This window comes from Danio rerio, chromosome 7 (assembly GCF_052040795.2).
Source record: "Danio rerio strain M-AB ecotype USA chromosome 7, GRCz13ab, whole genome shotgun sequence".
Classification (NCBI taxonomy): Eukaryota; Metazoa; Chordata; class Actinopteri; order Cypriniformes; family Danionidae; genus Danio; species Danio rerio.
In genome coordinates, this window is record NC_141027.1 from 74,948,194 (window position 1) to 74,967,500 (window position 19,307).

A 19,307-nucleotide genomic window follows, 5' to 3' on the forward strand; every position below is an offset into this window, starting at 1 on the left:
TATGTATTTTAATCTACATAAACTATCTCTCTCTACATCAACTACATACTATCTCCTCTACAAACTCATCCCAATCAGTTCAATGTCAACACATGAATATTTCCAAATAGAGCTAAAAAATTAAGAACTGCTTTTATTTGTAGCCGAAATAAATCAAATAAGAATATATATATATATATATATATATATATATATATATATATATATATATATATATATATATATATATATATATATATATATATATATATATATATATACATACACACACACACTGAAGACTAAAGTTTTTTTTTTTTTTTGAGCACAGCATCAGAAATTCAATTATTGTGTCGTAAAATGTACTTCTCAAGGTATGGTGACGAGGAATCCTGCTTCAGAAATAACTCCTCTCCCTCAGTCATCTTTCCATCAAGCAAGTTTCATGAGGTGGCAGTAAGGCACCAAAAAGTTTGTTGTCGAACACTGTAGTTGAAATTGTCATTCTCGCCATCATATGGATTTACTTTCATCAGCTAGACACCATTCTCACAGGTCCGTGAATGTCAGTGCCATCACTTATTGATCCCCGATTGGTAAATGTAGCTTGTGTGGATGCTACTGCGCTACTTGACTAATAAAATGGCATCGCTACTGAAAAGCTACTTGATTTAGAAGGTAGCGACGCTACCGTAACACTACTGAGAAATGTAGTTAAGATAATAGCGACACCGTCCTCACAGGTCTGTGAATGTCGGTGATGTCACTTATTGATCCGCGATTGGTAAATGTAGCTTGTAGCAACGGTAATGCCCAACACTGTAACTGTAACACTGTAACTTACAGCTTTTTCGGGGTGAAACAGCTGGTCAAGCTGTGGTTTTAGTAAAACGCAATCATGCACAAATACCAGCCTTCAAGGTCAGTTTTTTCATGAAATAATAATAAATTTGTAACACACTGAACCCTTCTGTGACACTTTTGCATGCTTTTTTTAAACATAACATTGGTTTCACTGCTATTATACAGTATGAATGAGCACAAACAGGACATTTTTAAAGTTCTCCTTTTGAGGTACGACAAAGACAGAAAGCTGTGTGCCATCAGAAAAGCTAGCAGGTGAGTAAACAATGGCTGAATTTTCAATTTTGGGTGAACTATCCTTTTAAGGCTGAAAACTAATGCGTGTGTGTGTGTATATGTATGCAACAGCGGGATACATGACAGATTCAGAGTCATCAACCCTAAGAGGGATGCTAGATGCTATTATCCATGTGATAAGTGTTGCGCACAATTTAGAGCATTTAAGTCATTAGCTGCTGTTTTCCACAGCAATTCACACACTTCAGGCTTTTCTGTCTGGGTCACAGGTTCAAGAGTTCATTATGACATGCATGATCACCCACACACACACACACACGTTCACACACAAACAGCATCACTCCAAATCCATTTCTAAAGCCATACTCAAATGCATACAGCATTATGGGTTGTTTCTCAAGCTGGAATGTGAGACAAACAAATTCTAAGTTTATCGAAATGACAGGCGATTAAAGCCAGCTTAACCTCGGGCCAACATCTTTAATCAGAGTGATTCTAGTGATGTGGTCAAACGTACTCAAAGTGAAACAAATACGTGCCGTTCTTCTCAAAGATCGAAATTAAAATATCGACATCCCATGATGCTAAACATCTCTCCCACCCCACACAAAAGGGACATTAAAGCCTGCATGAAACGGAAATTAAGATTGTGCTTTTTTTCTCTTATTGTGACGTAAATTCTATTGAAACCGTCCTGAAATGAGGAAAAAATAAAGGGTGGTGCATATTTTTGTTGCATTCTAACTAGGCTTGGGCGGTAATACGGTAATATGGTATAACGCGGTATCTAAAAATAGCAACGGTGTCAGTTTCAATACTGTTATACCAACGTAAAAAAAACAATACACTTAAATAGGAGACAAGTATTAAATAATAACGAATATTTATTTAATGCCTATAAATGCATATGCATGATTGTCATCATGGGACAGTGTAGAGGAACGAGAGAGAAAAATGCTTTGAAAAATGCTTTGTAAATTAATCATTGTAAATATACTGATTATTATTGTTTTATTAAATTACATTTATTAAATTCGGAGAGGGAGAATAAAAACCCAATGATACAGCCCACCAAAGAAGTGTGGAAGTAGACTAGTGGGATTCTTCACGCTGCTCTCTGGTGTTAATCTGTCATTTGCGTTGAGGCACGTTTGGACTTGAGAGGCTGCTGGCATATGTTGAAGAGTGTGAGAGTGTGTGAGATGGTCAGAGCGGCCTGGAGAACCACTGACCTGAACTGTCCAGGGGTCGACCCGTGTTATACTGCTCAATCCCAGAGGTCTGTATCGCAGCCTGATAATGACCTCTGTCTATAGCTGCCGAACAGGTATCGGCAGGCCCACCGACAGCCTTCAATGAGCAAACCTACAAGTGCCAAGTCTGTTAATAACAGGTGACCCAATGGATCCAACCACACCATTTGGAACTAGTTTATTTTATCTTTGACATGATTACAGTGCTTGATATTGTTTAAGATACTAGTATTCAGCTTAAAATGCCATTTAAAGGCTTAACTAGGCTCATTAGGTAAGTTAGGGTAATTAGGCAAGTCGTCGTATAACATTGGTTTGTTCTGCAGGCAATAATGCTTAAGGGGGCTAATAATAATGACGTTAAAATAGTTTTTAAAAAAAATTAAAACTTCTTTCCTTCTAGCCGAAATAAAACAAATAGAACTTTCTTCAGAAGAAAAAATATTATAGGAATTACTGTGAAAAATTCCTTGCTCTGTTAAACATCATTTGGGAAATTCAGAATAATAATTTTGACTTCAGCCGAAGGTGTGACAAGTACAAATAAAAATAAATGGCTTACTGAAATCCAGCCACAGCGCGCACACACTTGCACCGAGCCTTTGTGTCTGGTTCTTCTTAGTAACTTAACGGGACACTTCCTATAATGCTAACCAATGGTCCTCCTCTAAGATTACATGCAACTTAATCCACCCTCACACACTAATTTGTTTTTCTTCATGTCCTTTCTCCCCCCTCCTTCTCTAGCTGGGTGTAACTGAGCCCTTGAATATATACAAATTTAATAGAGCAAATAGAATCATTATCAAATTCAAATCAATACAAATCTAGCCCCAGCGCCCTTAAAAGGCAGCAATGTTGAAATACAACACTCTCTGCACCCCCATCTTGACTTGTACATCTGACGGTGGACAAGCCGACAGGCACATTATAGCTAATCAAGCTGTCACAAAAAAAAAAAAAATCCTTTTATTAATCTACACTAGTACTTTGATCAGTGGCAAAATCTAAAAGCCACTGCAATCATGATGGCAGACTGCAGTATATATAGTGCATCCAACTACCTTAGGGCTGTGCAATCATATCTATCATATTGTCAAAATAAAAAGTCTATAGTGTCCTTCATTTATTTTCCTTCGGCTTAGTCTCTTTATTCGTTCGGGGTCGCCACAGTGTAATGAACCGCCAACTTATCCAGCATATGTTTTACATAGAGGATGCCCTTCCAGCTGCAACCCAATACTGGGAAACACCCATACACACTCATTCACATACACTAAGGCCAATTTAATTTATTCAATTCACCTATAGCGCATTTGTTTAGACTCGGAAACCGGAGCACCCGGAGAAAACCCACGCCAGCATGGGGAGAACATGCAAACTCCACACAGAAATGCCGACTGCAGCCGAAACTCGAACCAGCGACCTTCTTGCTGTGAGGCGACAGTGCAAACCACTGAGACACCATGCCACCCAATCTTTTGTATTTATTTATGCTTGTAGTTTGATTATTGTGTGTTATGCTGAATTATCCTAATTAGGCTAAAATTATGAAATATAAAAAAAGGTATTAAAGCCATTTGTTGAAACTGCATTTATCACATTGCAGAAAACCCGAGTATATACTTATAATGTAAAAATCGAATGTATATAATCTATTAACTGATGAAATTTACAGAAATTGTATTATATCATGATACACATGTCGTTATCAGGATGTGAGATGACTAATGTATTGATATGAGATTGTTGTCATATTTATTAATTACAGCAAGCCTAGAGCACAATTACTTTAAGAACGCAACTTATTGTTATCTTTACCCTTTGTGTATTACTCCGCCCACAAACAGCCAGCAAAAAGCAGACACTACAGATCTAAAGTTTAAAAGAGGCTTGCTCAACTGTTTAACTGTCAGCTTATGATTTGAATCCAACGCGGAAGAAAGTAGTGCCTCATACAAAAGGGTTTTTGAGACTCTCCATGTTTGATTTTGTTTTTATATACACAATTATGGCGTCCAACTGTTGTGTAAACGCAATATCACACTCGTAGCAGTGCGATATGGCTGTTTATCGACACTGGTCGGGGCACTAAGGCACTCGGCCTGCGGCCACGCCTCCCACCAGTGCCAATATACAGCCATATCGCACTGCTACTCGTGTGATATTGCTCATATATATATATATAAACCACGGCGAATGAAGTTCTGCACAAGACTTTTGGCCAGCGGAGAAATTAAAATGGTCGTGCCCAACTGAGTCTGGTTCTCTCAAGGTTTTTTTTCTTCACTCCCATCAGGTGAAGTTTTTTTTCCCTCTCCGCTGTCGCCACTGCCTCGCATGGTTCAGGATTGGTAGAGCTACGCATCGATGAATTTGCTCTTCAGTGTTTGAACTCTCAGTAATGATTAAATCACACTGAACAGAGCTAAACTGAACTGAACTGAACTTAAACACTAAAACCTGAACCACACTGTTCCAGTTACTATGACCATTTATGTGAAGCTGCTTTGACACAATCTACATTGTAAAAGCGCTATACAAATAAAGCTGAATTGAATTGAATTGAATATATATATATATATATATATATATATATATATATATATATATATATATATATATATATATATATATATATATATATATGTATGTGTGTATATTTATTTATTTATTTTATTTATTTATTTTTTTTAATGGTCCATATTGAGACATGTTTATTTTTCAATTTCTGTTTAACGGAGAGAACATTTCTTCAACACATTTCTAAACAAAATAGTTTTAATAACTTACTTCTAAGAACTGATTTATTTTATCTTTTCCATGATAACAGTAAATAATATTTTACTAGATATTTTTCAAGACACTTTTGTACAGCTTAAAATGACATTTAAAGGCTTAACTAGGTTAATTTGGTTAACTAGCCTGGTTATAGTAATTAGACAAGTTATTGTAAAACAATGGTTTGTTCTGTAGACTATCGAAAAGAATGATAGCTTTAAGGGGCTAATAATATTTATAAATAAATATAATAAAATAAATGTTTTTTTACTGATTTTATTCAAGCCTAAATAAAACAAATAAGCCTTTCTCCAGAAGAAAAAATATTATCAGACATACTGTGAATATTGCTTTGCTCTGTTCAACATAATTTGGAAAAAATTAAAAAAAAAAAAAAAAAATCAAAGGGGGCCAATAATTCTGACTTTAACTGTAGGTACATATATTGTATGCACAAATATCCTGGTCAAGAAAAAGCCATGCTTGACATTGCAGACCCAGCGGTGAGGCTATTGTGGATGCCCACGTTGCAATATTGATGCTGAAACGATATAATGTACAGACCTAGTTATCATACTTAGCTTTCAGCTCCAGATTTGTCTTCAGCACTGACTAATCTAAAGTATATGCACAAATATATTATTTGAAATCATCCTATTTAAAAAAAAAATAATTTAAAAAGATAGATTTGTGACTGGTGCACGAGTTTATATATGAGCACTGTGTATATAGTCACCTAATTGTTGTTGATTTGTCTTGGTAAACAATTGTTGACATCTGCAAATATAGACAGACTAGTCGCAGCTTGCAATTTTGTGTACAGTGTGTCATAAGGGTGATTGATGCGTTCAGACACAAAAGACAGCATATTGCTGGAGCACTTTTTGATGCTAACAATCTTTTTATGTGACAAAATGACAACATTTATACACTGGTGAATTACAGGAGGGGAAGCCATTTGCATTATCCTTTGAGTACTTTTTTATTGGGAAAGGGGGGTTCTTATGCTGCATGGTTATTTGTTATGCAGTTTTATTTTTTTGTGATGATTTTGTTTAATGCATTAATGCTTTAGTATGCAGTTGGCACACTTGTTATCTATTTATGCTGTATTTATTTTGTATTATATTGTATATTAAGGCTGCACGATATTTTATTGTGTATATTTTGTTTTACTGCGATATACAATGCGATATGAATATCATTTCACCAGATGATTTGAATTGATCTATTTGGAAAGATTTCATTAATTTAGATCGACTGAGATGATGGGACAATTTCCTTTCATCTTAATCCAAACTGTAGTAGAAACACACACGCACACACACACACACATACGCACACACACACACATATATATATATATACAGGGCTTTACATTAACTTTTTTGATCACCAGCCACTGTGGCTAGTAGATTTCCAGCATCACTAGCCACTTGCCATTTTCACTAGCCACAATTTTGTTGTTTGGAAAATATATTTTATATAAATAAATGTGACTTTGATATGCTAAAATGACTTGATTTAGATGTCGTGTTGTCTCAGATCAGCAGTTACTACACACAAATGGTTGATTAATCTCATATTAAAGAAATGTTATTGTAAAGGATGATAATTAAACTATATTAAACAAAAATAACTGTAAGCAAAAGAAAGCAGGTAAAATACCACGAGTGATAGTGAAAGGATGATCACGTGCCTGAGAATAATTAAAACGAAAGCAGTGACTGCTGCTGTTGCTTACAAATATATATATTTTTCAATCTTGAGCTCTCAAAAGCAACAGGACTGTGGGTACACGAGCATCGTTTTTTTGTCAAGTCTTTTTCATAGAGAACCGATCGCAAGTGAACGGAAAAAGCGAAAGTAAACGGTAGCGCGCGCGTTTCAAAGTCGCGCGCATCACATCACCCGTGCGCGCGAGTAATCATCCTCTCATACGGTATTCACCTGTTTTGTCTCGCGCGAACACAGTTGTTTTCAGTCGTGCTGTTTCTCGATTCTAAGATCACATTTGCACGCATCTTGGGCCATCCTTATTGTCGAGTCGAACCCTGCTTTAAGAAAACTACAATGTAAAAATTATTTCCAACCTGCCAAAGTGGCAAGTGGGAGCGACTGTCTTACCCGCCAAAGCTAAAATCTACCAACATTTGGCGGGTTGGCGGGTGTTAATGTAAAGCCCTGTATGTATATATATATATATATATATATATATATATAAATCACGCGAGTAGCAGTGCGATATGGCTGTATATCGGCACTGGTGGGAGGCGTGCGTTGGCACGAGGCAGAGGAAACACCTGGCAAATTCTGACTTAAAGTTTTAGTTCAAACGTGAATAAAAGCAGAGAAATATATGTATATTCATCATCTTATTATCTTTTGGTCAAAAAATTAATTAATAAAAACTTGCTGTTTAAATGAAAGTACCTCAAGTCAGAATTTGCCAGGTGTTTGAATAATTTCGGGCTTGACAGTTTATATCAGATTTATATCAATGACTGTAAAAAATATGGACGACGCGACAGCCCTTTTTCCCATTGAACGCCTTGAGGGCAAAACGCCTGCTTGACGGGCACAAACTGTCGCAAAAGACTGCTGAAATTGGAGCCAGACATGCGCAGAAGGACTGTCTGATGGAGCCAGAGGAGGAGCCGCGAAAATGAGCGGAGTCGAGCTTCCAATCAAACGCTTTATGTAAAATCAACTACGCCCCCCGAACTTCTCAGCATGCGTTTGCTGTCATATCAACACAAATGGATGTAATAACGTTAACAAATATGAGGGTTTTATATATTCAATCGCGCCAGCTCCAGGCCGCAGCGCATAACTTACTCGCGGCGTCGCGGGCTGATTCCGGCTCGCATGCGGCAGCGCCTGCTCGCTCGGCCGCCGCATCTGGCTCGATTGACTTGGGCTGAAATTGGGTAGTGAGTCCAGGCATCCGGAGTAGGTCCAGCAGAGGTAACATTAGTCAGTCTGAGCTCTAAGAGATAAGTCTCCGGCAGGCGAGAATCTAGCCGGAACTGTATTTTGCTATCTGGGTGGCTAGGAGTGTATCAGCAAACTAATAAAGCCCGAAAAAAGCCCTGAACTTAGCGAATAAACAGTGTTCCACCAGGATCATGTATGTCAGAAACTATAGTTTACTGCTGAACTCATTTTGTCATGGTAAAATAACACAGAAATCGAATAATAACATTTCAGTCTACTTCAGTCTCCTGCCGAAGCTCAGACGCCGCGCTTTGAGAAACTGTCAATCACAGCTGTCAATCACGATGACACGCCCAGCATTAAATTACTGCTAAAAACAAACTGTTTACAAAAATGAAGATCTGCACCTATTTCAGCACAATAACCAGTGCCTTAATCGACCAGAACTATCTTTCGGGACATTTTATTGCAAGTGTAATATTTTTTTTTTATTTGGGCTCAAGTCTCCTTCATTAACACGGAGGAGGCGGGCTTTATGACTTGTACTGCAGCCAGCCCCCAGGGGGCGATCTAACGGCCGAAACCTTCACTCAAACGTAGGCTTGCGGCACACTTGATTTATATATGGCCTTCATTAATATAACTTGGACTTTGTTTCTCCCTCAGCGCGTTCATTAAATTGTGCTTTCTGTCAAAGATTTGACTTTAAAATCCTCATCACAGTTCATTTAAAAATCTGTTTTTAATTTCAGAACAATCTCAGAGTAAAAAGTGGTGCTAATGTGTGGTTTTGTGCTGGCTGTGCTTCCAAATGAATAATTAAAATCTTAATTCAAGGGATGAGGGATTGTGAAGGTATAACAGTAATCAGTGGTGAGTACTAATGTACGCTTAACCCTGCCTGGTAGTTTAAAAATGACTAACAATTGAAAACATTCATTAGAAACATAATTTTATAGTTACACTGCTTGATATATTTAAAATAGGATATACCTGTATGTAATCTGTAAGTACATTTAACAGCTAACCTTCCCAATACTGTCCAAACATGACTTTTGCCATGATAAAATCTCATAATCTAAAATAATATTGCAAATTTGACAAGAACTTTCCATGTCAAATGCTATTAAATACCTATATATTCTGAACTGTGACTAGAAAACTATTCAAACGGCTGTTTTTTTTTTAATTCTCTCTCGATTCTGGATTTCCAGTGAGTCTGGACAGAACATGTGTGCAGTAGCCTTGACCTTCCATGTGACAATGCTTGGCTGAAAGCTGGGGGTCAGAGGTCAAGTCTAACCAGGGCAAAGAACCGCACTCACCCATACAAATGCATAGAAGCATCTGCTGTTCACACTTTCCATTTTTCTACCTCACACACACACACACACACACACACACACACACACACAGAAACATAAGCAGATGTCTCTTTTAAATCTGAGCAGGATCCCAAAAGTCAAGTTCAAATTCATTAATTCGCTCATTTTCTTTTTGGCTTAATCCCTTTATTAATCTGGGGTTGCCACAGCGGAATGAACCGCCAACTTATTCAGCATATTTTTTATGCAGCAGATGCCCTTCTGCAACCAATCACTGGCAAACATCCACACACACTCATTCACACACATACACTACGGACAATTTACCTAACCCAATTCACCTGTACCGCATGTCTTTGGACTGTGGGGGAAACTGGAGCACCCGGAGGAAACCCACGCAGACACGAGGAGAACATGCAAACTCCACACAGAAATGCCAATTGACCCAGTTGAGGCTTGAACCAGCGACCTTCTTGCTGTGAGGCACACCCCAAGTGCAATACTTGCTACCCCAAGTGCAAATTTAAAAATAATAAAGTTCTAAAAAATAATATTAATTATTAATTCATTCATTCATTTATTTATTACTTATGATGACATATTAATTACTCATAAGATACTTATGATAACAGTGCAATAATTAATACACTGAAATGTATAGGATAAGTAGGCCCAACCGGAATCTGCGCGCGCAGAATTTAGCAGATTTTCCGCAAATGTTTTGCAGATTTTTAGCCCATCGTTAATTTTGTTTATGAACTTGAGTAAATGTGTGTAAATCTATATTTATTCAGTTTTTTTTAATTCAGTAATATTAACTAATGTTAAAAATGTTCATCTGATTTATGTACAATGCAGTTTGTACAGCAATATTTTCTGTCTTTTACAGATATATTATATGACAAACTTGCTTCATGTACCAAATAAAGTGAATCTAATTGGATTTGCATTTAAAACATTAAATAGAAGTTAAAAAGATATTCTTTTTAATTTCATATTTGAAGGTTTTACTCTTGATACTCCCAAAATAATTCTGCAGAAATCCACAGACTTTTACCAAAATTCTCCGCAAAAAACATCCGAAAGATTCCGTCTGGCCCTAATGATAAGGAAAAATATTAAATCTAAATTTTAAAATGAGTAAAAATCAAGAGAAACAAAAAAAAAATATATCCATCTTTCTGATGAGACGCTAAACTGAGGTCCTGACTCTCTCGTGAAGAGTATAGGGGTGTAACGCCAGCTTGTTTGGAAATGACGTAGAATAAATGTCGTTAAACACATAAACTGCCGGCAACTAGCTCTCTGCAACTCTCACATGGTCGCACGCTGAAGCTAAGCAGGGCTGCGCCCGGTTAGTACCTGGATGGGAGAACACATGGGGAAGCTATAGGTTGCTGCTGGAAGTGGTGTCAGTGAGGACAGCAGGGGGCGCCCAACCGGCGGTCTGTGTGGTACCCAATGCCCCAGTATAGTGATGGGGACTCTATACTGCTCTCAGTTGTTAAAAATTCCAGGATGTCCTTCGCAAAAGAGTAGGGGTTTAACCCCGGCATCCTGGCCTGATCTGTCCATCATGGCCTCCTAACCCTCCCCATATCATAATTGGCTTCATGACTCTCCACCAATCATCTGGTGTGTGGTGTGCGGTCTGGTACAAAATGGTGGCCATCGCGTCATCCAGGTGGATGCTGAACACTGGTGGTTTATGAGGAGATCCCCCTTTCACCCCTCATTTCACCCCTTCTTTATTTCATTTCTTCCTTTCTCCCTTCCTTCCTTTCATTCTTTTTTCTTCAGATTTTTGTTCATTTTTTTCTTTCAATTTTTCTTCTTTTCTTCCTTTCTTCATTATTTATTCATTTCTTTCTTTCCTTGGGTTTTTGTTTTTTTCTTTTAATTTTTCTTTCCTTCCTTCTTTTCTTCATTTATTCTTCCTTCCTTTCTTTACATGTTTGTTTATTTATAAATTTCAATTTCCTTGCTTCCTTCCTTCCTTCCTTCCTTCCTTCCTTTCTTCCTTCTTTCTTTCCTTCTTTCTTTCTTTCTCTGGATTTTGGTTTGTTTGTTTTGTTATTTTTATTTCCTCTTCTCTTTCCTTCCATTCATCCTTTTTTCTTTCAGTTTTTCTTTCTTTTTCTTTTTCTTTCTTTCTTTCTTTCTTTCTTTCTTTCTTTCTTTCTTTCTTTCTTTCTTTCTTTCTTTCTTTCTTTTCTTTATTATTTCCTCTCTTCTTTACTTCCTTTCTTTAGAATTTTGTTTATTTCCAACCATCTAGGAAAGGAGGAAGAGTAGGGGTGAAGAGGGGGATTCTTCCAAATGAAGATGGCTGTTATATGGAACTTAAGGTGTTTATAGTGACTTATTAATCCTCTGATTGGTGAATCATAAATTGGATAATGGAGGACCAGCCGCAAGCAATCATAAGCACGTGATCCTCTCGAAATGAGTTTGTGAATAAACTTTACTTGTTAAAAATGCACTAAAATATATTCCCTCCACTCACTGAGAAATGGATCAAAATATTCATGTTCAAAACTTTAAGCTGAGCACTGTATATATGATCAAATCTCAGGTAAAATAAAGATTTAATCACGCTTGTGAATTGAAACAAATAGTTCTCTCACCCCCCAAAAAATCCAAGACAAACCTGCATTATTAAAACTGAAGGGTACACATGGTTTAAAAGCGTACATTTGAGTAAAACCGAGACAACAAATATTTGAGTGATCTTACAAATACTATTTGAGCACATTATGAATTGCATTTGGCTTAACAAAAACATGAGCTCGTGTGCTGCGAGCTCAGAGACGAGGCGCTGTGATTGGAAACGAGATCGCAGTAATAGTTAGAAGGTGAGAACGGTCACTGTAGAGCTGGAGAATACATTTCACTCTTTTCTCACCCACTCAAGATTGAGCATTTTCTCTGACAGAGCTTTGATGAGCATTACAGACTCATTCAACAAGTTGTATTGACGTCAGTGTGTGTACAAGTTGTATGTATGTTTGCAAGTGTGTTTATCTTAATTTGTGCCTTTTTTTGTTTTACTTTATTGTTTGTTTCTGCAGCAGCTGAATTTATACTTCTAGGGATTTTACTTTACTTCTTATATTTATTTCTTAATACATTTGAACAGAAGAAAATAACGTGAGATCAAGCCTTTCTTTATTTGAAAATTACAGTCGTAATGTCAAGGCTTTTTCTTTCTTTTATACTTACATTTCTTTCTCACTACTTTTAAAAAGAACAAACGTATGTCTATTTTTTCGGTTTCTTACTGTCTTACATTTCTTTCTAACTACTTTAAAAAAACAAATATAAGAACAAGCATTTCTTTCTTCCTTTTTTTCTTTAAACATTTGAAGAGAAAAAAACATGATCAAACCTTTCTTGATTTGAAAATAACAATCGTATTGTCAAGGTTTCTTCCTCTCTTTCTTTCTTCCTCTCTTTCTTTCTTTCTTTCTTTCTTTCTTTCTTTCTTCACTTGTGTGTTTGTTTGTTTTGTTATTTTTCCCCTTTTATTTCATCCCTTCTTTATTTTCTTCCTTTCTTCCTTCCTTCCTTCCTACCATTCATTCTTTTTCTTTTGATTTTTTTCTTAATTTTCCTTTCCTTCCTTCCTTCCTTCCTTCCTTCCTTCCTTCCTTCCTTCCTTCCTTCCTTCCTTCCTTCCTTCCTTCCTTCCTTCCTTCCTTTCTTTCTTTGGATTTTTGCTTAATTGTTTGTTTTGTAGTTACATTCTTTTCATTTCTCCCCTTCTTTATTTCCTTTTTTCCTTCCTTTCTCCCTTCCATCCTTTCATTAGTTTTTCTTCAGATTTTTTTTCTTTCAATTTTTCTTCTTTTCTTCCTTCCTTCAATTCCTTCATTAATTGATTCATTTTTTCTTTCTTTTGTTTTTTCTTTCTTTTTTCTTTTAATTTTCCTTTCATTCTTTATTTTCTTCATTCCTTCCTCTTTCTTTCTTTCTTTCTTTCTTTCTTTTTTTTCTTTCTTTCTTTCTCTGGATTTTGATTTGTTTGTTTTGTTATTTCCTTCCTTTTCCCCTCCCTTTTTTATTTCCTCTCCTGCTTCCTCTCTTCCTTTCTTTTTTCTTTTGATTTTTGTTTGTTCGTTTGTTTCTTTCTTTAATTCGTTCTTTCGCTTTCAGTTTTTTACTTTTTTTTCTTTCTTTCTTTTCTTCATTATTTCCTCTCTTCTTTACTTGCTTTTTCTTTCAAATTTTGTTTATTTCCTTCTTTCAATTTTTGTTTATTTTTTACTTAGAAATTTTCGGTAACACTTTACAATAAGGTTCATTAGTTAATGCATTTAGTTAAATTAACTAATCATGAACAACACATGTACAGCATTTATTACTCATAATTGAACATTTACTAATGCATTATTAACATCCAAGTTCATGCTTGTTAACATTACTGAATGCACCATGAATTAACATGAACTAAGAATGAACAACTGTGTTTTCATTAACTAACGTTAACTAGCATGAACAAATACAGTAGTAAATGTATTGTTCACTGTTTGTTCATGTTAGTAAATGCATTAATTAACATTAACTAATGAACCTTATTGTAAAGTGTGACCAATTTGTCTTCCCTTCCTTCCTTCCTTCCTTCCTTCCTTCCTTCCTTCCTTCCTTCCTTCCTTCCTTCCTTCCTTCCTTCCTTCCTTCCTTTAGATGCTTTTAAATTTAAATTTCTTGCTTCTATCTCTCCTTTCTTTCTTTCTTTCTTTCTTTCCTTCTTTCTTTCTTTCTTTCTTTCTTTCTTTCTTTCTTTCTTTCTTTCCCCCTCTCTCCCATCTCCTTCCCCACACGCATTTAACATTTCCCTCTGCCTAATGTGCTGGTGATGTGGGTCCGATGAGGGCCTGCTGGGGGCACGACTGCATAGGTGTGTGTGCCCATAAATGTCATCAATCTCCCAGCATGCTCCATCCCTGTCATCTGAAAGACATTTAAGCCTGCTCCACGTACCATTAAAGAAGTCCCCTCCACTGCCCAACCACATTTCACACTGGAAATAATACTTTCCTTGAGTGATGGGCTGACTGTTTAGGAGGAAGCGAACAAGACAGTGAATATGTACAGTTTTTTTTTTTTCTCTCTCCCTCTTTCTAACTCTCTGTGCTCCATTCACTTACTGTAGGGGCCATCTTTTTTGATAGCATGCATTTGTTTTCACATCCAAGCCCAACCTTGTAATTGTACGCTTCATTTTCAATGTTTTCAGAGTTTTGAGGATGAACTGCAATATTGTATAAAAGACATTTAGCAGAATTACAGAATAAGCACTGTTAACCCTTCTTCCTATTTCTCTCACTCACACACATGAAAAAATGCTATAGTAAATTACAGTAAATACTATAATGTTATTGAACCATTCATTTATTAATTTTCCTTCGGCTTAGTCTCTTATTTAATATCGGTCGCCACAGTAAAATGAACCACAAATTATTCCGGCATATGGTTTATGCATTGGATATTCTTCCAGCCACACCACAGTACTGGGAAACACCCATACACACTCTCATTCGCACACTCTAATGCATTACTGCCAGTGAATACACTCAAACCAGCGACCTTCTTGCTGTGAGCTGGCAGTGCTAACCACTGAGCCACCGTGCCACCTGTTTTTAAACTATGCTAAATTAAAATGTATCATACTATATATATATATATATATATATATATATATATATATATATATATATATATATATATATATATATATATATATATATATATATAATGCTTTGGTTTTAATACTGTAAACTGTGATGTATTGCAGTGTAATTCATGTAGGCTAGTTGTAGAGAACTTACAGTAATTAGGTAATATTTCTGTTGCAACTATAGAATTACCACAACATATTGATTCAAGTTATTTACTATAGTATAGTTCGAAAAATATACTATATACAATGTTTAGTATTATATCACATTATATCACATACTATACACCGGCCACTTTAATAGGCACACCTGTCCAACAGCTTGTTAATGCAAATTTCTAATCAGCCAATCACATGGCAGCAACTCAGTGCATTTAGGCAGAAGATGATCTGCTGCAGTTCAAACCGAGCATCAGAATGGGGAAGAAAGGGGATTTAAGTGACTTTGAACGTGGCATGGTTGTTGGTGCCGCACGGGATGGTCTGAGTATTTCAGAAACTGCTGATCTACTGGGATTTTCATGCAAAACCATCTTTAGGGTTTACAGATAATGTTCTGAGAAAGGAAAAATAGCCAGTGAGCAGCAGTTCTGTGGCCACAAATGCCTTGTTGATGCCAGAGGTCAGAGGAGAACGACCAGACTGGTTCCAGCTGATAGAAAGGCAACAGTAAATCAAATAACTACTCTTTACAGCCGAGGTAGATGCGGAAGAGCATCTCTGAATGCACAACATGTCTAACCTTGAGGCGAATGGGCTACAGCAGCAGAAGACCACAGCGGTTGCCACTCCTGTCAGCTAAGAACAGGAAACTGAGACTACAATTCACACAGGCAGATCAAAATTGGACAATAGAAGATTGGAAAAAGGTTGCCTGGTCTGATGAATCTCAATTTCTGCTGCAACATTCGGATTGTAGGGTCTGAATTTGTCGTGTACCAAATAGCGTGGATAACGCGCCCTGTCATAAAGCGTGAATCATCTCAGACTGGTTTCTTGAACCTGACGAGTTCACTGAACTCAAATGGCCTCCACAGTCACCAGACCTCAATCACTTTTGGGCACTTTTGGAACATGGTGGAACAGGAGATTAACATCATGCACAAATCTGCAGCAACTGCGTGATGCTATCATGTCAATACGGACCAAAATCTCTGAGGAATATTTCCTTAATATATAGTTATTATACACTTGTTGAACCTATGCAACGAAGGATTAAGGCAGTTCTGAAGGCAAAAGGGGACCCAACCCGGTACTAGTAGGTGTACCTAATAAAGAGGCCGGTGAGTGTATACAGTATGACAATTATACTTTATGCTTTTATGTAAGCACACACACATAAACTTGAGTATATGGTTTACCAGGACTCTCCATAGAAATAATGCATTTTATACTGTAAAAAGAGCTTATGATATGGCCTTACCTTAAACCCAAACCTCACATGAAACCTGTGGCAAATTTTGAATGTCAAAAGACCCTGCTAACTATGTTTTTTGAGAATTTTGAACATCAAGGACAGGGTTGCGATAAAAAAGTAACAAAATGTTGCTTCATAAAAATACATTTATTCATTTTCTTGTCTGCTTAGTCCCTTTATTAATCCGGGGTCGCCACAGCGGAATGAACTGCCAACTTATCCAGCACGTTTTAACGCAGTGGATGCCCTTCCAGCCGCAACCCATCTCTGGGAAACTTAAAAATATATATTTTACATTACTTTGATCAAAAACTTAAGTATAGTAACACATTTTAAAGTAACTTTAGATTATAATAGAATACTTTTTCCTTATAGTCTTTATATACCCATGCTATTACATTTCAGTGTCCTCATTAACCATAAAAACAAGTACACAGACACAAATCTCAGTTTCTTGACCCCTTTGTGAGGAAACCTCCCCGAAATGAAGATGTTTTTCAGAGGGCGCAGGCGAAATCCCGAGAGTGTGATCCAGTCTTGCACAGTGGCTTCACTTTAGAGCATCTAATAGACAGAGTCATTCTCATTCCCCTTCAATTCACACCTAAAAGACTGAGCTGCCCTTCCAAGCCTTAATTATATACTCCCCAATCACTGTTTAAGTGTAACCTTCTCTTCTCTTCCTCCTGGCCAGAGAGGGGGTACAAATGAAGAACATTGCTCCTGAGGTAAATTCATATATCACCCAACGGCCAAACCGAAGCTTGAGGGGGGGTGCGGGCGACGCAATGGATTTATTATGTATATGGGAAGCAGGCATATGGTTTAAAGAGCAGGCTGCTTGGTCAGCAGCGTGCAAACTAGAAATGCAGGCAGATAGAGAACACACGGGATTATGGATCTCTCCTTGCATGTAACTGAGCAAGGTCTATTGAGCAAAATTGAATTATTCTACTTTCCCCCCCCAACCAAAACCATCCCTGCTTTATGGTATTCCCTCTGCTCTCGAGAATACAGTGCCCTTTCCTGACACAATCAGAGAAATATGAAACCAGTGCTGACGTCCTTGATTTAGAAACTTTCTGTATTTATTTACAGACTTTTTTAAGGCCTGTAAGAGGCATAAGCAGTGACTCAAGTGATACTGAGAATTGCTATTTGCAGATTTGACCATGCATTCATTCATTTTCTTGTCGGCTTAGTCCCTGTATTAATCCGGGGTCGCCACAGCGGAATGAACCGCCAACTTATCCAGCAAGTTTTTACGCAGCGGACGCCCTTCCAGCCGCAACCCATCTCTGGGAAAAAGATTTGACCATATTAGTATTATTAAAAAGTGGTATTTGATTTGTTATAAGATTTTATTAATTATAATATTCATATTTATTATAAGATTCAATAATATTTTACGATTTTATTATGTTTTTATCTTTTTTATATAGCATATGAAAACTGTATTTGCAGAGTCTCCAGTGCATCCGGAAAGTATTCATAGCGATTCACTTATTCCACGCTTTGTTATGTTACAGCCTTATTCCAAAATGGATTTAATTCATTTATTTACTCAACATTCTACACACAATCCCCCATAAAGACAATGTGAAAAAAAGAGTTTTTGAATTTTATAAAAATTAAAAACCTGAAAAATCTGACCCCGTTTACACTGTCAGGTCTTAAAGTGCACCTAGGTTACACCTTTTTTCAGATTTAATATACGTGTTTTGCATCTCTAGAATGTGTCTGTAAAGTTTCAGCTCAAAACAGCCATCAGATTTTTCATTATACCTTTGACAAGATCCTGTTTTATCAATTTTTCCACCAGGGGGCTGTTTTGTCGTACTGCGCCTTTAAGGCGAGTCCTCCCCTCCTACTGTTTCTACGTGCCTTAATCTCTTCCCTCGGCTGCATCAGACAACAGACAGACTTAAGGCTGATTTATACTTCTGTGTCAAACCCCGGCGTATGCTACGGCGCTGGCGCATAGACCTTCGCCATGGCCATCGGCGTCACTGACGGGCACCTCTCAAAAAACGTATTTATTAAAAACTGCGTCAATATTTAACTGGATGAACATTTTTTAGTTTTATGCCTCACCCAGAATAAAAAAAAAACACATTTAGATCATTTATTTTAATCATTTCTATTGGACTGTGAAGAGACTTTTAACCAGCACAACATTACATGTTTCTGAAGACAATCCCCTACTGCACCTTTAATTTTAGTTAACTAACACGAACAAACAATGAACACTACATTTATTACAGTAGTTTTTCATTTTTGTTAATGTTAGTTAATTGAATTTAAGTCAAGTATTGTAAGTTCATGTTAACAATTGCTAACAAGCATGAATTTGGATTTTAATGTTGAACTATGATTAATAAATGCTTTACAAGTATTGCTCATTATTAGCTCATATTAGCAAGCACATCAACTGTATAAATGCTACTCTTCCTTATCATACTGGCAAACAACTGACTCTTTATTTCATTATAGCACATTGATACTTTAATCACACTCAATTTTTTTTTTTTTGTTCATACTACTTATTTAAAATGAGTTGAAACAACACAATTCTTGAGATTTCATTGGGACAACTTAATTTTTTTCATGTTCAATCCACATAAATTTGTTAAAAGTGTTAAGTTAACTTAATCGATTTCTGTCGGGACAACATGAATGAAATGTGGGGAATCCTGCATTTTTTTACAGCGCAGCTTAAAAAACCCACATAAAATTAAATAGCAAAGAAAAATATAATCAGAAGTTATATCTTTAAGACCATTTAAATGTTACTACTCCTTAACATACTGTTAAATAATTGATTCTTTATTTCA

General features: G+C 36.6%; 1 protein-coding gene across 1 annotated transcript in view; it reads right to left on the minus strand.

The window, feature by feature from the left end:
* The window catches only part of LOC147843282 (uncharacterized), a 513,583-nt gene that overhangs the window by 185,948 nt on the left and 308,328 nt on the right, over positions 1–19,307 (minus strand). The window lies entirely within an intron of this gene.